Source organism: Medicago sativa, chromosome 1, assembly GCF_051527215.1.
Source record: "Medicago sativa cultivar Bolivia chromosome 1, Bolivia_mono, whole genome shotgun sequence".
Lineage (NCBI taxonomy): Eukaryota > Viridiplantae > Streptophyta > Magnoliopsida > Fabales > Fabaceae > Medicago > Medicago sativa.
Window position 1 is genome coordinate 69,460,306 of NC_140749.1, and position 13,291 is coordinate 69,473,596.

The 13,291-nt window shown below is 35.9% G+C and overlaps 1 non-coding gene across 1 annotated transcript; it reads left to right on the forward strand.

Moving 5' to 3' along the window:
* The first annotated feature begins 6,269 nt into the window (after positions 1-6,269).
* LOC146956822 (small nucleolar RNA R71) lies at positions 6,270-6,377 on the forward strand. The gene has a single exon (XR_015025189.1). It is a non-coding gene; the product is annotated as a small nucleolar RNA R71 (small nucleolar RNA).
* Positions 6,378-13,291: the final 6,914 nt, after the last annotated feature.

Below are 13,291 nucleotides of genomic sequence, written 5' to 3' on the forward strand. Positions count from 1 at the left end.
TAAAAAAAAGTTAATATCAAAACTCAAAATGTTGATAGCTATCTTCAATAAAAAGTCATAAATATTATCACATTTTTTTACTATTACTGCACATAGTAATGCACCCTAATGAAATCCTTATTATAAAGCATGGTAATGCAACTATTACATAATAAGGAAGAAGAAGATAACTTGCGCAGCAAGTTACCTAGTTAGCTTAGGGTTTAGCTTCAATACTCTACAGCATGTATAGCTTTCTTATTGTATGCTCTCGTATACATATAAATAAGTGTGTAACCAACTATTATGATCAATGAAAATCACTTTATTCATTCAATAGTTTTAGTTTCATGATATGGTATCAGTTTCTCTCTCCTTAGAGAGTTTGTTACGATCCATTTTCTGATTCCTAACCGTTTCCGCCATTGAAGCTTGAAGCTCAAGCTTTCTCTTTTCTTCTTTTCTTCTCTATTTTCACTCTGATTCGTCTCTGTTTTGCACGAATCTTCTTGTTCTTGATCTCATTTTCTTCATTGAGATTTCTTTCTTCTCTTTCTGTGCGTGATTCGTTGCAATTTTTCTCCTTTTCATTTCTCGTTTTTGCATTGATTCGCCATGGTTCGCAATCAACAAGCTAGTCAAGATACTGAATCTCCCTATTACGTTCATCCGAGTGAAGGACCTCACTCTGTGTTGATTTCTCCTAAATTTGACGGTTCCAATTATCTTGCATGGAGCCGGTCAATTCAACGTGCTCTTGGTGCTAAGAACAAACTTGCATTCATCAATGGAACTCTTCCTGTTCCTGATGATGATGATCTCAACAAAAACGCATGGGAACGTTGTAATCATCTCGTTCAGTCATGGCTTATAGCCTCTGTTTCTGATTCCATTGCTCAAACGGTTGTTTTCCATGACACTGCTTTGGAAGTTTGGCAAGATCTCAAGGAACGTTTTTCCAAAGTTGATCGTATTCGAATTGCCAATCTTCGTTCCTCCATTAACAACCTTAGACAAGGATCAAAGTCTGTTTTGGAATACTTCACTGAATTGAAAGCTTTATGGGAAGAGTTGCATTCTCATCGTCCTTTTCTCAGTTGCACTTGCCCTGTTCAATGTAGTTGTGCTGCAATGCGTGCTAACAAGAATTACAGAGTGGAGGATCAAATCATTCAGTTCCTCACTGGACTCAATGATCAGTTTTCAGTTGTGAAAACTCAAGTTCTTTTACTTGATCCTTTACCATCTTTGAACAAGGTTTTCTCTTTAGTTGTTCAAGAAGAGAGTATTGATAGAGCCAAACCGCAAGCGCACGGCCTATCGAAGTAATAGTAGTAAGAAGAGTATCGTTTCGCTAGGGAGTTGTGAATCCAATTAGCTTTTAGAGAATGATTAGAAGAGAAGAAAGATTATGAAATAGGGGGTTAATTGCTGAAGATAAATAACAATAATAATAAAAGAGCCTTGAGATTATTGGTTTATCATAACAACAAACCCTTCACTAGACAAGACCTAAACATCTAATTTCATGGTTTACACACTAATTTCTAAAGACCGGTTTCCCTTAGCCCCTCACCTTTCCGATGAAAGTCCGGTGAGAGTTTACTTCTAGCAATCAAGCCTATTTCGCTGACATGATTACTAGAAGATGCATAGAGGATTGAAACTACTCTTTGTCTCAATAATTGCAAAGACTATTTCACTGTTTTGCAATTATTGTCTAGATTCACTTGTTCCAACATCAAGACTCCGCTCTCGCTTTATGAATTGATGTTTGGGATGATGGATTAACGATTATCAAACCCTCCGCTTTCGCTTCCACAGTTTGATAATTGTTAATCCACGTTAAGACGGTGAATCTAGATTAGAAATTAGGGTTACATAGAAATTAGGGTTTAGGCTTGTTTTGTTTAGGATTGAGTCATTAGACTCCCCAATAATCCTAAGACGAAGAAGTCTACTCACTAACGTTCATTGTAGACAAGGGGGAAGAAGAGAGAAAACAGTAATATAAAAGAGCAATAATATAAAAGTGAACTTTTATTCCAAGAACAAAAGATGACTGTTTATGATGGAGTGCTACTCTATTTATAGCTTTACAATTGACTTAGAAACTAAGCTACTATAAGGGCAAAACAGTAAAGCTGCAACGGAGTAACTTGGGCTTGAAGAAAAGCAGCAAAAGTGGTCCTGGAGGGTGGCACGGCCGTGCCACATGTTGGCACGGGCCGTGCCAAGCTTCTGACTTGGTAGAGACATATTTTTGTCTCGTATCTTCGTATTCTTGTATTGTATTTGCTCCAGTCCTCTTTCTTTTGCTCCAAGACACCTTCCACCATATATTCGTTCCTAAAATATAATAAAATGCAATTTGAAGTAAAAGATTCAAAAAGGAAATAATATTAAAATAAAATAAAACCAAATCTAAATAAAACGATACTAAATAATGCAATAAAATAGACTATTCTATGACTCATCAAACTCCCCCACACTTGAATCTTTGCTTGTCCTCAAGCAAAAGGCAATGGACATAGCAGCAACTAAAAGATTATTATGGCAATATTAAGAACATAAGTCTCAAAGAAAGGTTTTGTTCCAAGTACACTAATTACAATTTCAAACATTCCTCATGAACCTATTCTACCCAACATCAAGTCTCAAGTGAGTGTGTGTGTGCAGTCCAACCCTTTTCTTGCTCCTGTATAAGACAGATATTATGAGGAATAGGTTCTATCCTTAGTGCTAAAGTAACCGAGAAAAGTCCTTTCTTCATTTCATATAAGAGTGATGGGAATTAAAGTTAAGATTGAATTAATTTAACGATTAAGCACAAGGGGCTGCAGATGCTTAGGGGTTATCTATCCTCGTAGGAAGTCTTCTCGGATGTAATTGTCCTTTCCTCCTAGATTCAAAATCACCCTAAGCAGTGCTGCAAAATTATTATTTGTTTCATCTCCGCGTAGGAAGTCTTTTTGGATGTAATTGTCCTTTCCCCCTAGCATTGATGGATTTGTTTCACATTAAGTTCAAATTAGGGAGTCACCACCACAATTAGGAAGTTAGGGATTGTCCTTTCCCCCACATGTTGGTGCCATTCTCCCGCCCCATTATAACTTTAACAATTTAGAATATAACAATAAGGCACAATTGATTAATTTTCCCACACAAACTTATACTACTTTTACTCTTAAGACTTTAAAGGGTCTAAGTTAACACTAAAGATAGAACATGTTCCTTAAAATACCTATTCATACATTTACTCAAGGATTGCAACCGGGTGCTTTTCTCATTGGAGATTTTTCACAATAAAACAAGATGTGGGTATAGCAAGAACACAAGAAACACAAGAAACTACTTTCATGTACAAGAAACAACTTTTAAAGAAGAGACAAAACAAAAATTTTTATGCCATATTTTATATTAAAAACAAGCTACTAATCATGCCTCTTGCTATAAAAACAAAACAAAAGAATAAAGTTCAAGGGAGTTTGGGAACACTACGACTCTAGACACTTTATTAGGCCCCCCCCCACACTTAGGAGAAGCATTGTCCTCAATGATTCAAAAGTAAAGAAAAGAGAAGAAGAAGAAGAAGAAGAAGATGAAGAAGAAGAAGAAGAAGAAGAAGAAGAAGAAGAATTAGAATAGAGAAGAGTAGAGGAAGAGGAAAGCTCACAATTTTATTGAGGTCCATAGTGGACTTTGGAGGTGAAGGTGTTGCATCATGTTTCGGAGCATTTGATTGTTTTCTTCATTTATTTGATTGCTCCTTTGGACATTGGTTCTTTCAACACCTTGTCTTTGTTGCTCGGTGCTTTATTCTGTGAACTTTGGTTTGCATCCATGCCCGCCGTTCATCATTATAGCTTCCACCGGCTTCTTGTTCATGGTGCAAGTTTGCACCTACCTCCGCTTTATCACCACCATCATCACCATCATTATGTACCTGTGGGTTAGTACCAACATAAAGCAAATTTTCCACCACCTCCGAATTATTTAAGTCCAGATTAGATAGAATAATCAAACAATAAGCTCTAATAATTTTCCATTCATATTGGTAATTGTGGTCATGAGTTCTAAGGAAGGACAAAGTAGTATATAAGTCTAGATAATAGTTCCCCTCTATCCTCTTGATCCTTTAATTCATACTCACCCCAAACTTCCTAGCAATAAAAGTGATGATTCCACCTACCATTATATCACTCTAATCATCCTGTTTCTTTTTAACAATTGAAACAATATAATCATGCAAATAATAGCAAATGTTAATAGAATGGTTATAAAGCATAGCCCACAACAACAGCTCATCAATCCTCTTCATTCCTACCTATTTCCTACTTTATATGGTGCAAGCCATAACCCTTTGAAGGTACCTAAGCACAGGGTTGTGTTATTCAACAACCTAATCATATGTTCATCCATTCCTAGTCTATCCATAACATTAATCATCAGGGTACCTGCAAGCATAGATAGTTCTAGAGATTAGAGAATTGTACCTATTTCTTTGCTTGGAATCCTTGATTTGGATCCCATGATTATGAGTTGTTGATTGCTTCTTGGTTGCACCACTTCTGAAGTCTTCAGTCTACTTACCTTTCTTCTTTGATTCCAATTGACCTTAGTTGATTTGGTGTGGATTTTGGGTGAAGGTTAGGGTTTTGTGTGCGAAAGGTTGGTTTAGTGATGGGGTTGGGGTTTAAATAAGGTTTTTGAGTTTATTGATGAAGATTGGTGGAGAGATTATGGTTTGGTGAAGTTTGAAGAGAGTTATGGAGGTAGAATGAAAGAGGTTGTTTTGAATAACATAAAAAAATAAATAAAATAAAAAAAATAATTTTTTTTTTTTTTGGGTGAAAGGTTGGCACGGCCGTGCCAACATTAGCACGGGCCGTGCCAAGCTTCTGTAAAAAGAGGGAAGAAATTTTTTTTTTTTTTTTTTTTTGAGAATTTTTTTTTTTTTTTTTTTGGTTTGGTTTCTGGTCAATGGCTTCAACTTTCTTTCCCTTTTTTACATCATATTTGGACAAATACCTACAAAACAAATTAAAATAACACAAAACAAAAATAAAAGCAATAAAATTCATGGGTTGCCTCCCACGAAGCGCTCGTTTAGAGTCATTAGCTTGACGGTTAGAAAGTGGTTTATCTATCCTATACCCAATCTTTCAGAAAGGGACAATGGCATCAAACTAACATTCTCTCCCAAATCACACATGGCTTTGTCTATAGTTTCAGATCCTATGACACAAGGTAGGGAAAGGCTTCCTAGATTCTTAAGTTTAGGTGGCAATTTGTTTGGAAGTATTTCAATAATATTCATAAACTGCTCATCTAACTTGGACTCATCAAACCCTTGTGTTAATGGAATTTCATGCTCATGAGATGGTGAAACGAATGGCTTTTCATTCTCTCCTATGGCTTTCTCACTTTGAGGCTCATCACTCCCTATCTCTCCTTCATTGTTCTTAATTTTCACAACGGGGTCCTCTAATTGTTTACCATCCCTAAGAGTAATAGCACTTATATGGTTTTTGGGGTTGGTTTCGGTTTGGTCTAGAAGGACTTCGGAGGATTGTGAGGAAGTAGCCACCTGTTGGGGTACTTGAGAAGTCTGAGTCTCATGCATCTTACTGTGAGTAACTATGGAGTCTTCTGTTGATGTAAGTTTGGCAATAGAGTCCTTCAAAAATTCAGTTTGATTTTCAAGCTCTTGGAGCTGCTCGGATTGATTTATACAAAAATTTTCTAAAAAAAGTTCCAAGCTGGATTTTTGAGGGACTCTTTGGTTGTTTGCATAACTGGGTGGTGTTGTTTGTTGTCCAAAAAGATTTTGAGGGGTTTGAAAAAAAATTTGGTTATTTTTAAACCCTTGATTATATTGAGCATAGTTTACTTGCTCAGGACTTCTAACAACACTACCTAGTTGGCAATCAATGCCAATATGGCCAAATACACCACAAACTTCACAAAGAGGTGATACAGGGGGAGGTGTGACAGCACTAGTATTTATTTTATCAAATTTTTGTGTGAGTGCGTCAACTTTAGCAGCTAGATGATCAAGGGAAGAGTTTTCATACATACCTACCTCTTTCTGAGAGGGTGAAGGAGCAACATTAGTGGTGTCCCTTCCGTAGGTCCACTGATAGTGGTTTTGTGTCATGTCCTCGATCAAAGCATATGCTTCTGTGTATGTTTTGTTCATCAGAGCTCCACCTGCAGCTGCATCAACATAAATTTTTGTGGGATACAAAAGGCCATTATAAAAAGTGTGAATAATAAGCCAATTCTCTAAACCATGATGGGGACAAAGTCTAAGCATTTCTTTGAAACGCTCCCACGCATCGTAAAGAGATTCTCCATCTTTTTGAGTGAATTGTATGATTTGTTTTCTTAAGTGAACAATTTTAGAATGAGGAAAGAATTGGGCAAGAAAAGTTTGCCTCATTTGTTGCCATGAAGTGATAGAACCAAGTTTTAATGAATTAAACCAAGCACTAGCTCTTCCCCCTAAGGAAAAAGGAAAGTAGTGCAGCCTTACGACCTCTTGGTTTGCATTCACGGTTCCACTGAGTCTTAAAAAAGTTGAAATATGAAAATTCGGATCCTCAGTGGTTGATCCGAAAAATTGATTTTGCTGAACTAACTCAATAAGTTCAGGTTCTATTTCAAAATTGTCATCAACCGTTGGGTACACAATAGCATCGTATGACTCATTTGAAGATGGGATTGCATACTCTATGAGAGTGCATTCCTTAGCCATATCGTTATTATCTTCCCAAGAAGTTAAAGGCAAAAGAAGAAATAGAAAAAGATTTTTTTTTTTTTTATATAAAATAAAATAAAATAAAGAGAAAGATTTTTTTTTTTTTTATATTAAGTAAATAAAATAAAATAGAATCAAATAAAGATTTTTTATTTTTTTTTTAGAAGGAAATATAGAAACAATAAAATAAAATAAAATAAAACAACGAAAAAGATTTTTTTTTTTTTTTATAGTCTAATCACTATTAAAAAAGTTAATCAAATTTCAACAACTCCCCGGCAACGGCGCCAAAAACTTGATAGAGCCAAACCGCAAGCGCACGGCCTATCGAAGTAATAGTAGTAAGAAGAGTATCGTTCCGCTAGGGAGTTGTGAATCCAATTAGCTTTTAGAGAATGATTAGAAGAGAAGAAAGATTATGAAATAGGGGGTTAATTGCTGAAGATAAATAACAATAATAATAAAAGAGCCTTGGGATTATTGGTTTATCATAACAACAAACCCTTCACTAGACAAGACCTAAACATCTAATTTCATGGTTTACACACTAATTTTTAAAGACCGGTTTCCCTTAGCCCCTCACCTTTCCGATGAAAGTCCGGTGAGAGTTTACTTCTAGCAATCAAGCCTATTTCGCTGACATGATTACTAGAAGATGCATAGAGGATTGAAACTACTCTTTGTCTCAATAATTGCAAAGACTATTTCACTGTTTTGCAATTATTGTCTAGATTCACTTGTTCCAACATCAAGACTCCGCTCTCGCTTTATGAATTGATGTTTGGGATGATGGATTAACGATTATCAAACCCTCCGCTTTCGCTTCCACAGTTTGATAATTGTTAATCCACGTTAAGACGGTGAATCTAGATTAGAAATTAGGGTTACATAGAAATTAGGGTTTAGGCTTGTTTTGTTTAGGATTGAGTCATTAGACTCCCCAATAATCCTAAGACGAAGAAGTCTACTCACTAACGTTCATTGTAGACAAGGGGGAAGAAGAGAGAAAACAGTAATATAAAAGAGCAATAATATAAAAGTGAACTTTTATTCCAAGAACAAAAGATGACTGTTTATGATGGAGTGCTACTCTATTTATAGCTTTACAATTGACTTAGAAACTAAGCTACTATAAGGGCAAAACAGTAAAGCTGCAACGGAGTAACTTGGGCTTGAAGGAAAGCAGCAAAAGTGGTCCTGGAGGGTGGCACGGCCGTGCCACATGTTGGCACGGGCCGTGCCAAGCTTCTGACTTGGTAGAGACATATTTTTGTCTCGTATCTTCGTATTCTTGTATTGTATTTGCTCCAGTCCTCTTTCTTTTGCTCCAAGACACCTTCCACCATATATTCGTTCCTAAAATATAATAAAATGCAATTTGAAGTAAAAGATTCAAAAAGGAAATAATATTAAAATAAAATAAAACCAAATCTAAATAAAACGATACTAAATAATGCAATAAAATAGACTATTCTATGACTCATCAAGTAACAATGTGTTGATTCCTTCTCTTCCTTCTATTGAATATGGTTCTGCTTTGGTTAATGCATCAGATGCAAGAAGACCTCAAGGTCTTGGTAGAGGCTCTTTCAATAAGCCTTCTTCCAGATATTGCACTTTCTGTAATAGATACAATCACACAATTGAGTTTTGTTACCAAAAACATGGTTTCCCTAACAAAAATCAAGCTCCTGCTCAATCTCAGGCAAATGTTGCTTCAGCAGAGACTTCTGATGCTAGTAATGCTTCTGGTGGTACTGGTTTGGCTCAGGATAAGATTGATCAACTTGTGTTATTGCTTCAACAAGCAAATTTGTTTGCCTCAGCTCCCAATCCTTCTCCTGGCCCTACCACCAATCATATAAGTGCCTCTCCTCAAATTCATTCCAGTCACATTGCTTCCACTTCTTCTGCAGGTATATTCAATGTCAATTCCTGCTCTTTACCTAATACTTCACTTTGGTTACTTGATTCAGGTGCTAATGAACACATTTGCACCACATTGTCTCTTTTTGACTCCATTTACACCATTAAACCTGTTTATGTCACTTTACCTAATGGTTCCAATGTTACTCTTACTCAAGCTGGCACTATTATTTTCAGTCCTCAGTTTTATCTCACAAATGTCTTATATTCTCCCACTTTTACTTTAAACCTTATCTCTGTAGCTAAAGTGTGTCATGCTTTATCTTGTGTGTTTCATTTCTCTGCTAATCAATGCATTATACAGGACAAGAAATCCCTGAAGATGATTGGTTTGGCTAGTCAACATGATGGCCTCTACAAATTTCACAGTTCCAGTTTATCTTCTGTTTCTTCTATTTCTAGTACAATCAATGCACCTAGTGCATCTGTTTCTTCAATTTCTTGTAATTCAAGTCATTGTATTCCTGTTAAAGCCCTTTGGCATTTTAGATTGGGACATTTATCTCATCAAAGAATGGATAAAATGTCATCTTTGTATCCTTCTATTACTAATGATAATAAAGCAACATGTGATATTTGTCACTTTGCAAAACAAAAGCACATTCCTTTTACTCCTAGTATGTCTCATGCTTCTTGCAATTTTGAACTATTACATCTTGATATATGGGGTCCTCTATCAGTTTCTTCCATACATGGTCATAAATATTTTTTTAACTATTGTTGATGATCATAGTAGGTTTTTGTGGATCATTTTACTGAAATCCAAATCAGAAGTTTCTCATCATGTCAAGTCTTTTATAACCATGATCCAAAACCACTTTCATGTTACCCCTAAATTTGTGAGAACTGATAATGGTCCTGAATTCATGATTAATGATTTCTATGCTTCTCATGGCATCTTACACCAAAAGTCTTGTGTTGAAACTCCTCAGCAAAATGCTAGAGTTGAGAGAAAACATCAACATATTCTTAATGTTGGGAGGGCACTCCTTTTTCAATCCAAATTACCATCTTCATACTGGTCTTATGCTGTTATTTATGCTGTTTTCCTCATTAATAGAATCACTACTCCTGTTCTTCAGCATAAATCTCCTTTTCAAATTTTATACAATCAATTACCTGATATTTCATCTTTCAAAGTGTTTGGTTGTTTATGTTTTGCTTCATCTCTACATGCACATAGAACTAAGCTTCAGTCTAGAGCCAGAAAATCCATCTTTCTAGGCTACACATCAGGTTATAAAGGTTTTACTTTGTTAGACATACACTCTAGGGAAGTGTTTGTGTCAAGACATGTCATTTTCCATGAACATATCCTTCCCTACCCTACCAATCCAGACTCTATTACTTCCCAATGGGAATATTTTTCTTCTACTCCTAGTAAACCTATTTCCACATTACCAGATGTTGTTCCCATCCCTCCTCCCATTATTGATGACCCTCCTCTTTCTTTTCATGACACTTCTGATATTCCTTCACCTACCCCATCTGAGTCTGTTCCACTTAGAAAATCAACCAGAAATTTAACCACTCCCTCTTATCTTCAAGATTATGTGTGTAATAATATTCATGCATCTTCTTATCATATTTCTAACTATGTTTCTCATCATAATCTGTCTAACCAACACTCTTCTTTCATTTTTTCCATACATTCAAATCCTGAACCTACATCTTTTACTGAGGCAAACAAATTTGAGTGTTGGAGACAAGCTATGCAAGTTGAGCTTTCAGCCCTTGAGTCAACTGGTACTTGGAAGTTGGTTGATTTACCAGAGCATGTGAAACCTATTGGTTGCAGATGGATATATAGGGTTAAATATCATGCAGATGGGTCCATTGAAAGATATAAGGCAAGATTGGTTGCTAAGGGATATAACCAGATTGAAGGGCTTGACTTCTTTGATACATACTCACCAGTGGCTAAAATGACAACAGTCAGATTGGTTCTTGCTCTTGCCTCTATTCATTCTTGGCATTTGCATCAACTTGATGTCAACAATGCCTTTCTTCATGGTGAATTGCAAGAGGATGTTTACATGACATTACCTCCTGGTGTTTCATCCTCTAAACCAAATCAAGTATGCAAGCTACTTAAATCCCTTTATGGCCTCAAACAGGCAAGCAGAAAATGGTATGAGAAGTTAACTTCTGTCTTGCTTCAAGAACATTATATTCAGGCCACATCTGACCATTCTTTATTCATTAAGCAAACTGCATCATCTTTTACTGTGTTGCTAGTATATGTTGATGATATCATACTAGCTGGAGACACTTTATCAGAATTTGATCATATCAAATCCATACTGCATGCTTCATTCAAAATCAAGGATTTAGGTCAACTTAAATATTTTCTTGGCCTTGAAGTTGCTCACTCTAAGCTTGGTATTTCATTGTGTCAAAGAAAATACTGCTTAGACCTTTTCTCTGATTCAGGCTCCATTGGTTCCAAACCTGTTTCCACTCCATCAGATCCCTCCATCAAACTTCACAATGATGCTTCCCCTCCTTATGAAGATATTTCTTCCTACAGAAGATTGGTGGGCAGGCTTTTGTATCTCACTACTACAAGACCTGATATCACTTTTGTTACACAGCAACTGAGCCAATTTCTTTCTAAACCTACTCAGACTCATCATCAAGCTGCTCTCAGAGTTCTCAAGTAGCTTAAGGGTTGTCCTGGCAAGGGTCTTCATTTTCCCAGAAGTTCTTCTTTATATTTGCAAGGCTTCTCTGATGCTGACTGGGCAGGCTGTATTGACTCCAGAAGATCCATTAGTGGACAATGCTTCTTCCTTGGCAATTCATTAATTTCCTGGAGAACAAAGAAGCAATTGACTGTATCTAGATCTTCTTCTGAGGCTGAGTATAGGGCATTGGCTTCAGCCACTTGTGAACTTCAGTGGCTCCTCTATTTACTCAGAGATTTACATGTTCAATGTACCAAGCTTCCTGTGTTGTTTTGTGACAACCAAAGTGCTTTACACATAGCAGCAAATCCAGTTTTCCATGAGAGAACTAAACATTTGGACATTGATTGCCACATAGTCAGGGAAAAACTTCATGCAGGAATTCTGAAGCTTCTTCCTGTCTCTTCCCAAGATCAGTTGGCTGATTTCTTTACTAAACCTCTCCTTCCTCAACCTTTTGCTACATTACTGTCCAAGCTAGGTTTGATTGACATTTATCAACCTCCAGCTTGTGGGGGGCTATTACATAATAAGGAAGAAGAAGATAACTTGCGCAGCAAGTTACCTAGTTAGCTTAGGGTTTAGCTTCAATACTCTACAGCATGTATAGCTTTCTTATTGTATGCTCTCGTATACATATAAATAAGTGTGTAACCAACTATTATGATCAATGAAAATCACTTTATTCATTCAATAGTTTTAGTTTCATGATAGCAACTTCCCATCAAAGTCAATGTTAGTTATTTATGCGGATACTTTTTTGCTTTTTAAACTTCCATGTGAAGAAAGCTTAAAACCTTGCCTCACATTTCAGATTTCCACTCACGAATCTGAAAAAAGAAAAAGAGAAAATAAGTTCTGTTAGAAACGATATCATGGTGCATTTACAATGTGCTCTTTGATTGATAGCACAATTTTTTTTTGGGTACAACTTTTATAGTACAATTTTTTCATCAATTTTATGATTTTTCTTTTTCCTTAAGTTGTGACCAGGTACATGAAAAATAAACATCGAATAATACTATTCTTCTAATCCCATATTATGCATAATTATAAGGAAAACTACTTAATTTTGACAAGCAAAGAATGTTCTAAAGCAAGCATTGCATTGTGAAAGTAAGGATAATGTCTAACCAGTTTCTTGCAAGCATAAATTTGTGAATCTTAGAGAAGTTTAATTGAGAATGACATAATGCTTCAAGGATACAAATTTAAAGTCTATGTTTAGGATTTAATCATTCATTGATTGAGTGACTTTGTAGCGTGCATTCTGCAAGCTTTGAAGACTTATTTTTAGGCCCCCTTCATATCTATTTAGACCCCGTAAAATTACGAAATTTCCCTTAGTAACACGTACTGTGATAACTACTGGATGTTTATTTAAATTTTTTAATTTTGTACAACTGGTAGATAACTACTGGATGTTCATTTTAAAATTTCCATTCAGTACATCTATCGGATGTTCATTTTAAAAATTTCCATTTTACACTTCTGGTAGATAACTACCAGATGTTCATTTTAAATTTTTGATTTTGTACCTCTGGTAGATAACTACCGAAATACTCATTATATAAACCAGATTGCATTTTTTAAGCAGACATTTTCTATTTTGCGCTCAACTTGAATATGCTTCTAAACCTTGTGATTATTTTTCGTTTTCATCACAATCAATAGAACAAATAGCGTCAACCTTTACTCAATTGCGATCAATTAACATGTTTGGTGGATTTTGATGATGGTGGATAATTGGACGGTGAGGATTCGGCATTCGTGTGAGGTGAGTGGTTTGAGATTGATGGTTCGATTAGGTATGAATTGAGTTAGGTAATCAGATTGAAATGGTGGAGGAAGTGAGCTGGTGGAGAGATGCGAGAACATGAGAGAGAAAATTTGGGTGGTGTATGTTTGTTATGTAATAAAAAGGTTAAATGAGCAA